Source organism: Hyla sarda, unplaced genomic scaffold, assembly GCF_029499605.1.
Source record: "Hyla sarda isolate aHylSar1 unplaced genomic scaffold, aHylSar1.hap1 scaffold_153, whole genome shotgun sequence".
Classification (NCBI taxonomy): Eukaryota; Metazoa; Chordata; class Amphibia; order Anura; family Hylidae; genus Hyla; species Hyla sarda.
The window spans coordinates 210,619-224,038 of record NW_026608165.1 but is presented as its reverse complement, the minus strand read 5'-3'; the positions used below and the strand labels follow the sequence as shown (position 1 = coordinate 224,038).

General features: G+C 45.9%; 6 non-coding genes across 6 annotated transcripts; all 6 read right to left on the bottom strand.

The window, feature by feature from the left end:
• Positions 1 to 531: 531 nt before the first annotated feature.
• LOC130309447 (U2 spliceosomal RNA) lies at positions 532 to 722 on the bottom strand. The gene has a single exon (XR_008858113.1). It is a non-coding gene; the product is annotated as a U2 spliceosomal RNA (small nuclear RNA).
• A 2,113-nt stretch (positions 723 to 2,835) lies between these two features.
• On the bottom strand, positions 2,836 to 3,026 carry LOC130309446 (U2 spliceosomal RNA). The gene has a single exon (XR_008858112.1). It is a non-coding gene; the product is annotated as a U2 spliceosomal RNA (small nuclear RNA).
• A 2,109-nt stretch (positions 3,027 to 5,135) lies between these two features.
• Positions 5,136 to 5,326, bottom strand: LOC130309445 (U2 spliceosomal RNA). Its single transcript, XR_008858111.1, has one exon. It is a non-coding gene; the product is annotated as a U2 spliceosomal RNA (small nuclear RNA).
• Positions 5,327 to 7,418: 2,092 nt separating this feature from the next.
• Positions 7,419 to 7,609, bottom strand: LOC130309444 (U2 spliceosomal RNA). Its single transcript, XR_008858110.1, has one exon. It is a non-coding gene; the product is annotated as a U2 spliceosomal RNA (small nuclear RNA).
• A 2,098-nt stretch (positions 7,610 to 9,707) lies between these two features.
• On the bottom strand, positions 9,708 to 9,898 carry LOC130309443 (U2 spliceosomal RNA). Its single transcript, XR_008858109.1, has one exon. It is a non-coding gene; the product is annotated as a U2 spliceosomal RNA (small nuclear RNA).
• Positions 9,899 to 11,990: 2,092 nt separating this feature from the next.
• On the bottom strand, positions 11,991 to 12,181 carry LOC130309442 (U2 spliceosomal RNA). Its single transcript, XR_008858108.1, has one exon. It is a non-coding gene; the product is annotated as a U2 spliceosomal RNA (small nuclear RNA).
• Between the last annotated feature and the right edge of the window lie 1,239 nt (positions 12,182 to 13,420).

Sequence of the window (13,420 nt, the reverse complement as noted above, 5' to 3'; positions counted from 1 at the left end):
AGCAATGCATGGTCAATGTACAGCAATGACACACCTGTGTGAACAGCCAGGAGACCCCCCCCCCCCCCATGTTATGTTACATAGTTACATAGTTAGTACGGTCGAAAAAAGACATATGTCCATCAAGTTCAACCAGGGAATTAAGGGGTAGGGGTGTGGCGCGATATTGGGGAAGGGATGAGATTTTATATTTCTTCATAAGCATTAATCTTATTTTGTCAATTAGGAACATTCAGCACCCACCCGCTATCAAGGCAGCTGCCTATCATGTCATGCCCTACCTGCACAGGTGTGCTGGCTACTCAAATGATCCAATTAAGGAGGCCATTTAGTCAGCAGCAGCAGAAGTCCTGTGCCTGGACGCTCCAACAGCGGCCAGACACAAGCAGAAGCAGAAGCAGCAGAAGCAGCAGCAGCACCACCTTTTGTTTTTTGGCTGCAGCAGCAGCAAGGCCCACAGGGCTGGCTAGCTGGCTAGCCAGCAAGCAGGTAGCAATGAAAGTAGGAATCTTTCTTTTTAACCCTGTAAGGGGGTGGTGCACTGTACCCGAAGATACTGCCATATCGGGTCAATGCATAGGGCGACGGAAGCAAGCTTCGAAATCGGCCCCCGTTCTCAAAAATCCATTTAATATATGGTCCCCAGATAGGGGACGTATCAGATATTAAACTGATAAGAACAGATACTACACTTGATCTTAGCCAAAAGGCCGAGAAGCGATAACCGTGAAAGGGGCGGGCCCAACAAGGTGCCCTTCATGGGCACTATCACTGCTTGCTGTCAGGGAGGCTGCCAGACAATTTTCCATGCACACTCTGGGCTGGGGGGCAGTCAACCACCAGTACACACAGCAGAACCTAAACCCATACCATTATTGCTAAGCAGCAAGACAGGGGCCCATTGCACTCCCACGGGGCCTTTTTAAATGCAATCCATAACCCGGATTTGCCAGGAACCCTTCTTACTCCTCCTACTTGCATGTGACACTGGGCTTAGGATCTGCATAGGAAACACACACACAAGCACACACCTACCTTTGTTGCCTGCAGATGCCTCCTTGGCTGTCCCCAAACGGTATCAAACCAACACCCACGGGAAGCTGTAAGCATAGAGGACATGCCTGCACCCCATTGGACTTACCTGTGTGGGTTAAATCCGGGTTATTTGACAACCTATGGCGGTGATGGTTCTGCTCAGGCAGAGCAGTGCTGATGCTCCTCATAAAGCTGTCGCTGCTGTGAAGGTTCTAGGTGACATCACAAATCCCTATGGTTACATACACAACAAAGCTGGGTTGTTGTTGTTTACACTCTGCAAGGCCTGTGGAAGTGAGTGACATCATAGCACTGTAGTTCTGAGGGTTCTAGATGGATGCAACAATCTCCTGTTGCTTCTATGAAGGCCATAATAGACGACATCACCAAACAGCTCCATAGTCACATACACAGCAAAGGAGAGATGTTGTATGTTGTTTACACCTAGTGATGTCAGTGGTATTGAGTGACATCACAGCACAGTGCTAAGGCTCCTGGGCCTGGACACAGCAGCGGCTGCAATATCTCAACGGAGAATACGTTTATATATATGTGTGTGTGTGCGCGTATATATATATATATATATATATATATATATATATATATATATATATATATATATATTTCTCCGCCGAAATCACTTTTAAACCCATTTCCACCTTTTTTTCCCTTCTCTTCCTCTTACTTTTTTTTCACGTTTTTTTACGTTTTTCTCCTTTTCGCCTCTTTTCTGGGCGTATTATTCTTCTTTTTCTTCTTTTTTTTCGTCTAATGCATACCCCATCAGTGCAGCAATGCTTATTCAATACCGCCAGCAGATGGAGACACTGGGGGATAATTTTCTAAGGATTTATACTGATTTTTCCTGTCTGAATTTGTCGCACAGAAAGTTGCAGGCCAAATATGTGTGACATTTCTGCGACTTTAGCTTCTAGAGCATTTTTACAACATTATACATAGGTGCTGAATACATAAAAAGCGACTGTTCAGCGACAGACAAGTCGCATCGGCTGAAAGTAGGCCAGAATGTCAGTCCATGTTGGAGCAGGTTTAGATACAGTCTAAAGTATAGATCTCAAAGTCTGTGCACAGAATTTAGCAAGGGCCTCGCACCTTCTGATGCATCAGGTAGGTGCACAATAGCATAGCCTAACCCTCTGTACTTTGGTCTATATTGATGCGGGACATAGACAGCCAGCTGATGACCAATCCATTAGTGCAATGGATGGCTGGAAGCATTTGTCTTTGCCTTTGCAATACCACAGAAGCAATGCATGGTCAATGTACAGCAATGACACACCTGTGTGAACAGCCAGGAGACCCCCCCCCCCCCCCCCATGTTATGTTACATAGTTACATAGTTAGTACGGTCGAAAAAAGACATATGTCCATCAAGTTCAACCAGGGAATTAAGGGGTAGGGGTGTGGCGCGATATTGGGGAAGGGATGAGATTTTATATTTCTTCATAAGCATTAATCTTATTTTGTCAATTAGGAACATTCAGCACCCACCCGCTATCAAGGCAGCTGCCTATCATGTCATGCCCTACCTGCACAGGTGTGCTGGCTACTCAAATGATCCAATTAAGGAGGCCATTTAGTCAGCAGCAGCAGAAGTCCTGTGCCTGGACGCTCCAACAGCGGCCAGACACAAGCAGAAGCAGAAGCAGCAGAAGCAGCAGCAGCACCACCTTTTGTTTTTTGGCTGCAGCAGCAGCAAGGCCCACAGGGCTGGCTAGCTGGCTAGCCAGCAAGCAGGTAGCAATGAAAGTAGGAATCTTTCTTTTTAACCCTGTAAGGGGGTGGTGCACTGTACCCGAAGATACTGCCATATCGGGTCAATGCATAGGGCGACGGAAGCAAGCTTCGAAATCGGCCCCCGTTCTCAAAAATCCATTTAATATATGGTCCCCAGATAGGGGACGTATCAGATATTAAACTGATAAGAACAGATACTACACTTGATCTTAGCCAAAAGGCCGAGAAGCGATAACCGTGAAAGGGGCGGGCCCAACAAGGTGCCCTTCATGGGCACTATCACTGCTTGCTGTCAGGGAGGCTGCCAGACAATTTTCCATGCACACTCTGGGCTGGGGGGCAGTCAACCACCAGTACACACAGCAGAACCTAAACCCATACCATTATTGCTAAGCAGCAAGACAGGGGCCCATTGCACTCCCACGGGGCCTTTTTAAATGCAATCCATAACCCGGATTTGCCAGGAACCCTTCTTACTCCTCCTACTTGCATGTGACACTGGGCTTAGGATCTGCATAGGAAACACACACACAAGCACACACCTACCTTTGTTGCCTGCAGATGCCTCCTTGGCTGTCCCCAAACGGTATCAAACCAACACCCACGGGAAGCTGTAAGCATAGAGGACATGCCTGCACCCCATTGGACTTACCTGTGTGGGTTAAATCCGGGTTATTTGACAACCTATGGCGGTGATGGTTCTGCTCAGGCAGAGCAGTGCTGATGCTCCTCATAAAGCTGTCGCTGCTGTGAAGGTTCTAGGTGACATCACAAATCCCTATGGTTACATACACAACAAAGCTGGGTTGTTGTTGTTTACACTCTGCAAGGCCTGTGGAAGTGAGTGACATCATAGCACTGTAGTTCTGAGGGTTCTAGATGGATGCAACAATCTCCTGTTGCTTCTATGAAGGCCATAATAGACGACATCACCAAACAGCTCCATAGTCACATACACAGCAAAGGAGAGATGTTGTTTACACCTAGTGATGTCAGTGGTATTGAGTGACATCACAGCACAGTGCTAAGGCTCCTGGGCCTGGACACAGCAGCGGCTGCAATATCTCAACGGAGAATACGTTTATATATATGTGTGTGTGTGCGCGTATATATATATATATATATATATATATATATATATATATATATATATTTCTCCGCCGAAATCACTTTTAAACCCATTTCCACCTTTTTTTCCCTTCTCTTCCTCTTACTTTTTTTTCACGTTTTTTTACGTTTTTCTCCTTTTCGCCTCTTTTCTGGGCGTATTATTCTTCTTTTTCTTCTTTTTTTTCGTCTAATGCATACCCCATCAGTGCAGCAATGCTTATTCAATACCGCCAGCAGATGGAGACACTGGGGGATAATTTTCTAAGGATTTATACTGATTTTTCCTGTCTGAATTTGTCGCACAGAAAGTTGCAGGCCAAATATGTGTGACATTTCTGCGACTTTAGCTTCTAGAGCATTTTTACAACATTATACATAGGTGCTGAATACATAAAAAGCGACTGTTCAGCGACAGACAAGTCGCATCGGCTGAAAGTAGGCCAGAATGTCAGTCCATGTTGGAGCAGGTTTAGATACAGTCTAAAGTATAGATCTCAAAGTCTGTGCACAGAATTTAGCAAGGGCCTCGCACCTTCTGATGCATCAGGTAGGTGCACAATAGCATAGCCTAACCCTCTGTACTTTGGTCTATATTGATGCAGGACATAGACAGCCAGCTGATGACCAATCCATTAGTGCAATGGATGGCTGGAAGCATTTGTCTTTGCCTTTGCAATACCACAGAAGCAATGCATGGTCAATGTACAGCAATGACACACCTGTGTGAACAGCCAGGAGACCCCCCCCCCCCCCCCATGTTATGTTACATGTTACATAGTTACATAGTTAGTACGGTCGAAAAAAGACATATGTCCATCAAGTTCAACCAGGGAATTAAGGGGTAGGGGTGTGGCGCGATATTGGGGAAGGGATGAGATTTTATATTTCTTCATAAGCATTAATCTTATTTTGTCAATTAGGAACATTCAGCACCCACCCGCTATCAAGGCAGCTGCCTATCATGTCATGCCCTACCTGCACAGGTGTGCTGGCTACTCAAATGATCCAATTAAGGAGGCCATTTAGTCAGCAGCAGCAGAAGTCCTGTGCCTGGACGCTCCAACAGCGGCCAGACACAAGCAGAAGCAGAAGCAGCAAAGCAGCAGCAGCACCACCTTTTGTTTTTTGGCTGCAGCAGCAGCAAGGCCCACAGGGCTGGCTAGCTGGCTAGCTGGCTAGCCAGCAAGCAGGTAGCAATGAAAGTAGGAATCTTTCTTTTTAACCCTGTAAGGGGGTGGTGCACTGTACCCGAAGATACTGCCATATCGGGTCAATGCATAGGGCGACGGAAGCAAGCTTCGAAATCGGCCCCCGTTCTCAAAAATCCATTTAATATATGGTCCCCAGATAGGGGACGTATCAGATATTAAACTGATAAGAACAGATACTACACTTGATCTTAGCCAAAAGGCCGAGAAGCGATAACCGTGAAAGGGGCGGGCCCAACAAGGTGCCCTTCATGGGCACTATCACTGCTTGCTGTCAGGGAGGCTGCCAGACAATTTTCCATGCACACTCTGGGCTGGGGGGCAGTCAACCACCAGTACACACAGCAGAACCTAAACCCATACCATTATTGCTAAGCAGAAAGACAGGGGCCCATTGCACTCCCACGGGGCCTTTTTAAATGCAATCCATAACCCGGATTTGCCAGGAACCCTTCTTACTCCTCCTACTTGCATGTGACACTGGGCTTAGGATCTGCATAGGAAACACACACACAAGCACACACCTACCTTTGTTGCCTGCAGATGCCTCCTTGGCTGTCCCCAAACGGTATCAAACCAACACCCACGGGAAGCTGTAAGCATAGAGGACATGCCTGCACCCCATTGGACTTACCTGTGTGGGTTAAATCCGGGTTATTTGACAACCTATGGCGGTGATGGTTCTGCTCAGGCAGAGCAGTGCTGATGCTCCTCATAAAGCTGTCGCTGCTGTGAAGGTTCTAGGTGACATCACAAATCCCTATGGTTACATACACAACAAAGCTGGGTTGTTGTTGTTTACACTCTGCAAGGCCTGTGGAAGTGAGTGACATCATAGCACTGTAGTTCTGAGGGTTCTAGATGGATGCAACAATCTCCTGTTGCTTCTATGAAGGCCATAATAGACGACATCACCAAACAGCTCCATAGTCACATACACAGCAAAGGAGAGATGTTGTTTACACCTAGTGATGTCAGTGGTATTGAGTGACATCACAGCACAGTGCTAAGGCTCCTGGGCCTGGACACAGCAGCGGCTGCAATATCTCAACGGAGAATACGTTTATATATATGTGTGTGTGTGCGCGTATATATATATATATATATATATATATATATATATATATATATATTTCTCCGCCGAAATCACTTTTAAACCCATTTCCACCTTTTTTTCCCTTCTCTTCCTCTTACTTTTTTTTCACGTTTTTTTACGTTTTTCTCCTTTTCGCCTCTTTTCTGGGCGTATTATTCTTCTTTTTCTTCTTTTTTTTCGTCTAATGCATACCCCATCAGTGCAGCAATGCTTATTCAATACCGCCAGCAGATGGAGACACTGGGGGATAATTTTCTAAGGATTTATACTGATTTTTCCTGTCTGAATTTGTCGCACAGAAAGTTGCAGGCCAAATATGTGTGACATTTCTGCGACTTTAGCTTCTAGAGCATTTTTACAACATTATACATAGGTGCTGAATACATAAAAAGCGACTGTTCAGCGACAGACAAGTCGCATCGGCTGAAAGTAGGCCAGAATGTCAGTCCATGTTGGAGCAGGTTTAGATACAGTCTAAAGTATAGATCTCAAAGTCTGTGCACAGAATTTAGCAAGGGCCTCGCACCTTCTGATGCATCAGGTAGGTGCACAATAGCATAGCCTAACCCTCTGTACTTTGGTCTATATTGATGCGGGACATAGACAGCCAGCTGATGACCAATCCATTAGTGCAATGGATGGCTGGAAGCATTTGTCTTTGCCTTTGCAATACCACAGAAGCAATGCATGGTCAATGTACAGCAATGACACACCTGTGTGAACAGCCAGGAGACCCCCCCCCCCCCCCATGTTATGTTACATAGTTACATAGTTAGTACGGTCGAAAAAAGACATATGTCCATCAAGTTCAACCAGGGAATTAAGGGGTAGGGGTGTGGCGCGATATTGGGGAAGGGATGAGATTTTATATTTCTTCATAAGCATTAATCTTATTTTGTCAATTAGGAACATTCAGCACCCACCCGCTATCAAGGCAGCTGCCTATCATGTCATGCCCTACCTGCACAGGTGTGCTGGCTACTCAAATGATCCAATTAAGGAGGCCATTTAGTCAGCAGCAGCAGAAGTCCTGTGCCTGGACGCTCCAACAGCGGCCAGACACAAGCAGAAGCAGAAGCAGCAGAAGCAGCAGCAGCACCACCTTTTGTTTTTTGGCTGCAGCAGCAGCAAGGCCCACAGGGCTGGCTAGCTGGCTAGCCAGCAAGCAGGTAGCAATGAAAGTAGGAATCTTTCTTTTTAACCCTGTAAGGGGGTGGTGCACTGTACCCGAAGATACTGCCATATCGGGTCAATGCATAGGGCGACGGAAGCAAGCTTCGAAATCGGCCCCCGTTCTCAAAAATCCATTTAATATATGGTCCCCAGATAGGGGACGTATCAGATATTAAACTGATAAGAACAGATACTACACTTGATCTTAGCCAAAAGGCCGAGAAGCGATAACCGTGAAAGGGGCGGGCCCAACAAGGTGCCCTTCATGGGCACTATCACTGCTTGCTGTCAGGGAGGCTGCCAGACAATTTTCCATGCACACTCTGGGCTGGGGGGCAGTCAACCACCAGTACACACAGCAGAACCTAAACCCATACCATTATTGCTAAGCAGCAAGACAGGGGCCCATTGCACTCCCACGGGGCCTTTTTAAATGCAATCCATAACCCGGATTTGCCAGGAACCCTTCTTACTCCTCCTACTTGCATGTGACACTGGGCTTAGGATCTGCATAGGAAACACACACACAAGCACACACCTACCTTTGTTGCCTGCAGATGCCTCCTTGGCTGTCCCCAAACGGTATCAAACCAACACCCACGGGAAGCTGTAAGCATAGAGGACATGCCTGCACCCCATTGGACTTACCTGTGTGGGTTAAATCCGGGTTATTTGACAACCTATGGCGGTGATGGTTCTGCTCAGGCAGAGCAGTGCTGATGCTCCTCATAAAGCTGTCGCTGCTGTGAAGGTTCTAGGTGACATCACAAATCCCTATGGTTACATACACAACAAAGCTGGGTTGTTGTTGTTTACACTCTGCAAGGCCTGTGGAAGTGAGTGACATCATAGCACTGTAGTTCTGAGGGTTCTAGATGGATGCAACAATCTCCTGTTGCTTCTATGAAGGCCATAATAGACGACATCACCAAACAGCTCCATAGTCACATACACAGCAAAGGAGAGATGTTGTTTACACCTAGTGATGTCAGTGGTATTGAGTGACATCACAGCACAGTGCTAAGGCTCCTGGGCCTGGACACAGCAGCGGCTGCAATATCTCAATGGAGAATACGTTTATATATATGTGTGTGTGTGCGCGTATATATATATATATATATATATATATATATATATATATATATATATATATATTTCTCCGCCGAAATCACTTTTAAACCCATTTCCACCTTTTTTTCCCTTCTCTTCCTCTTACTTTTTTTTCACGTTTTTTTACGTTTTTCTCCTTTTCGCCTCTTTTCTGGGCGTATTATTCTTCTTTTTCTTCTTTTTTTTCGTCTAATGCATACCCCATCAGTGCAGCAATGCTTATTCAATATCGCCAGCAGATGGAGACACTGGGGGATAATTTTCTAAGGATTTATACTGATTTTTCCTGTCTGAATTTGTCGCACAGAAAGTTGCAGGCCAAATATGTGTGACATTTCTGCGACTTTAGCTTCTAGAGCATTTTTACAACATTATACATAGGTGCTGAATACATAAAAAGCGACTGTTCAGCGACAGACAAGTCGCATCGGCTGAAAGTAGGCCAGAATGTCAGTCCATGTTGGAGCAGGTTTAGATACAGTCTAAAGTATAGATCTCAAAGTCTGTGCACAGAATTTAGCAAGGGCCTCGCACCTTCTGATGCATCAGGTAGGTGCACAATAGCATAGCCTAACCCTCTGTACTTTGGTCTATATTGATGCGGGACATAGACAGCCAGCTGATGACCAATCCATTAGTGCAATGGATGGCTGGAAGCATTTGTCTTTGCCTTTGCAATACCACAGAAGCAATGCATGGTCAATGTACAGCAATGACACACCTGTGTGAACAGCCAGGAGACCCCCCCCCCCCCATGTTATGTTACATAGTTACATAGTTAGTACGGTCGAAAAAAGACATATGTCCATCAAGTTCAACCAGGGAATTAAGGGGTAGGGGTGTGGCGCGATATTGGGGAAGGGATGAGATTTTATATTTCTTCATAAGCATTAATCTTATTTTGTCAATTAGGAACATTCAGCACCCACCCGCTATCAAGGCAGCTGCCTATCATGTCATGCCCTACCTGCACAGGTGTGCTGGCTACTCAAATGATCCAATTAAGGAGGCCATTTAGTCAGCAGCAGCAGAAGTCCTGTGCCTGGACGCTCCAACAGCGGCCAGACACAAGCAGAAGCAGAAGCAGCAGAAGCAGCAGCAGCACCACCTTTTGTTTTTTGGCTGCAGCAGCAGCAAGGCCCACAGGGCTGGCTAGCTGGCTAGCCAGCAAGCAGGTAGCAATGAAAGTAGGAATCTTTCTTTTTAACCCTGTAAGGGGGTGGTGCACTGTACCCGAAGATACTGCCATATCGGGTCAATGCATAGGGCGACGGAAGCAAGCTTCGAAATCGGCCCCCGTTCTCAAAAATCCATTTAATATATGGTCCCCAGATAGGGGACGTATCAGATATTAAACTGATAAGAACAGATACTACACTTGATCTTAGCCAAAAGGCCGAGAAGCGATAACCGTGAAAGGGGCGGGCCCAACAAGGTGCCCTTCATGGGCACTATCACTGCTTGCTGTCAGGGAGGCTGCCAGACAATTTTCCATGCACACTCTGGGCTGGGGGGCAGTCAACCACCAGTACACACAGCAGAACCTAAACCCATACCATTATTGCTAAGCAGCAAGACAGGGGCCCATTGCACTCCCACGGGGCCTTTTTAAATGCAATCCATAACCCGGATTTGCCAGGAACCCTTCTTACTCCTCCTACTTGCATGTGACACTGGGCTTAGGATCTGCATAGGAAACACACACACAAGCACACACCTACCTTTGTTGCCTGCAGATGCCTCCTTGGCTGTCCCCAAACGGTATCAAACCAACACCCACGGGAAGCTGTAAGCATAGAGGACATGCCTGCACCCCATTGGACTTACCTGTGTGGGTTAAATCCGGGTTATTTGACAACCTATGGCGGTGATGGTTCTGCTCAGGCAGAGCAGTGCTGATGCTCCTCATAAAGCTGTCGCTGCTGTGAAGGTTCTAGGTGACATCACAAATCCCTATGGTTACATACACAACAAAGCTGGGTTGTTGTTGTTTACACTCTGCAAGGCCTGTGGAAGTGAGTGACATCATAGCACTGTAGTTCTGAGGGTTCTAGATGGATGCAACAATCTCCTGTTGCTTCTATGAAGGCCATAATAGACGACATCACCAAACAGCTCCATAGTCACATACACAGCAAAGGAGAGATGTTGTTTACACCTAGTGATGTCAGTGGTATTGAGTGACATCACAGCACAGTGCTAAGGCTCCTGGGCCTGGACACAGCAGCGGCTGCAATATCTCAACGGAGAATACGTTTATATATATGTGTGTGTGTGCGCGTATATATATATATATATATATATATATATATATATATATATATATTTCTCCGCCGAAATCACTTTTAAACCCATTTCCACCTTTTTTTCCCTTCTCTTCCTCTTACTTTTTTTTCACGTTTTTTTACGTTTTTCTCCTTTTCGCCTCTTTTCTGGGCGTATTATTCTTCTTTTTCTTCTTTTTTTTCGTCTAATGCATACCCCATCAGTGCAGCAATGCTTATTCAATACCGCCAGCAGATGGAGACACTGGGGGATAATTTTCTAAGGATTTATACTGATTTTTCCTGTCTGAATTTGTCGCACAGAAAGTTGCAGGCCAAATATGTGTGACATTTCTGCGACTTTAGCTTCTAGAGCATTTTTACAACATTATACATAGGTGCTGAATACATAAAAAGCGACTGTTCAGCGACAGACAAGTCGCATCGGCTGAAAGTAGGCCAGAATGTCAGTCCATGTTGGAGCAGGTTTAGATACAGTCTAAAGTATAGATCTCAAAGTCTGTGCACAGAATTTAGCAAGGGCCTCGCACCTTCTGATGCATCAGGTAGGTGCACAATAGCATAGCCTAACCCTCTGTACTTTGGTCTATATTGATGCGGGACATAGACAGCCAGCTGATGACCAATCCATTAGTGCAATGGATGTCTGGAAGCATTTGTCTTTGCCTTTGCAATACCACAGAAGCAATGCATGGTCAATGTACAGCAATGACACACCTGTGTGAACAGCCAGGAGACCCCCCCCCCCCCCCATGTTATGTTACATAGTTACATAGTTAGTACGGTCGAAAAAAGACATATGTCCATCAAGTTCAACCAGGGAATTAAGGGGTAGGGGTGTGGCGCGATATTGGGGAAGGGATGAGATTTTATATTTCTTCATAAGCATTAATCTTATTTTGTCAATTAGGAACATTCAGCACCCACCCGCTATCAAGGCAGCTGCCTATCATGTCATGCCCTACCTGCACAGGTGTGCTGGCTACTCAAATGATCCAATTAAGGAGGCCATTTAGTCAGCAGCAGCAGAAGTCCTGTGCCTGGACGCTCCAACAGCGGCCAGACACAAGCAGAAGCAGAAGCAGCAGAAGCAGCAGCAGCACCACCTTTTGTTTTTTGGCTGCAGCAGCAGCAAGGCCCACAGGGCTGGCTAGCTGGCTAGCCAGCAAGCAGGTAGCAATGAAAGTAGGAATCTTTCTTTTTAACCCTGTAAGGGGGTGGTGCACTGTACCCGAAGATACTGCCATATCGGGTCAATGCATAGGGCGACGGAAGCAAGCTTCGAAATCGGCCCCCGTTCTCAAAAATCCATTTAATATATGGTCCCCAGATAGGGGACGTATCAGATATTAAACTGATAAGAACAGATACTACACTTGATCTTAGCCAAAAGGCCGAGAAGCGATAACCGTGAAAGGGGCGGGCCCAACAAGGTGCCCTTCATGGGCACTATCACTGCTTGCTGTCAGGGAGGCTGCCAGACAATTTTCCATGCACACTCTGGGCTGGGGGGCAGTCAACCACCAGTACACACAGCAGAACCTAAACCCATACCATTATTGCTAAGCAGCAAGACAGGGGCCCATTGCACTCCCACGGGGCCTTTTTAAATGCAATCCATAACCCGGATTTGCCAGGAACCCTTCTTACTCCTCCTACTTGCATGTGACACTGGGCTTAGGATCTGCATAGGAAACACACACACAAGCACACACCTACCTTTGTTGCCTGCAGATGCCTCCTTGGCTGTCCCCAAACGGTATCAAACCAACACCCACGGGAAGCTGTAAGCATAGAGGACATGCCTGCACCCCATTGGACTTACCTGTGTGGGTTAAATCCGGGTTATTTGACAACCTATGGCGGTGATGGTTCTGCTCAGGCAGAGCAGTGCTGATGCTCCTCATAAAGCTGTCGCTGCTGTGAAGGTTCTAGGTGACATCACAAATCCCTATGGTTACATACACAACAAAGCTGGGTTGTTGTTGTTTACACTCTGCAAGGCCTGTGGAAGTGAGTGACATCATAGCACTGTAGTTCTGAGGGTTCTAGATGGATGCAACAATCTCCTGTTGCTTCTATGAAGGCCATAATAGACGACATCACCAAACAGCTCCATAGTCACATACACAGCAAAGGAGAGATGTTGTTTACACCTAGTGATGTCAGTGGTATTGAGTGACATCACAGCACAGTGCTAAGGCTCCTGGGCCTGGACACAGCAGCGGCTGCAATATCTCAACGGAGAATACGTTTATATATATGTGTGTGTGTGCGCGTATATATATATATATATATATATATATATATATATATATATATATATTTCTCCGCCGAAATCACTTTTAAACCCATTTCCACCTTTTTTTCCCTTCTCTTCCTCTTACTTTTTTTTCACGTTTTTTTACGTTTTTCTCCTTTTCGCCTCTTTTCTGGGCGTATTATTCTTCTTTTTCTTCTTTTTTTTCGTCTAATGCATACCCCATCAGTGCAGCAATGCTTATTCAATACCGCCAGCAGATGGAGACACTGGGGGATAATTTTCTAAGGATTTATACTGATTTTTCCTGTCTGAATTTGTCGCACAGAAAGTTGCAGGCCAAATATGTGTGACATTTCTGCGACTTTAGCTTCTAGAGCATTTT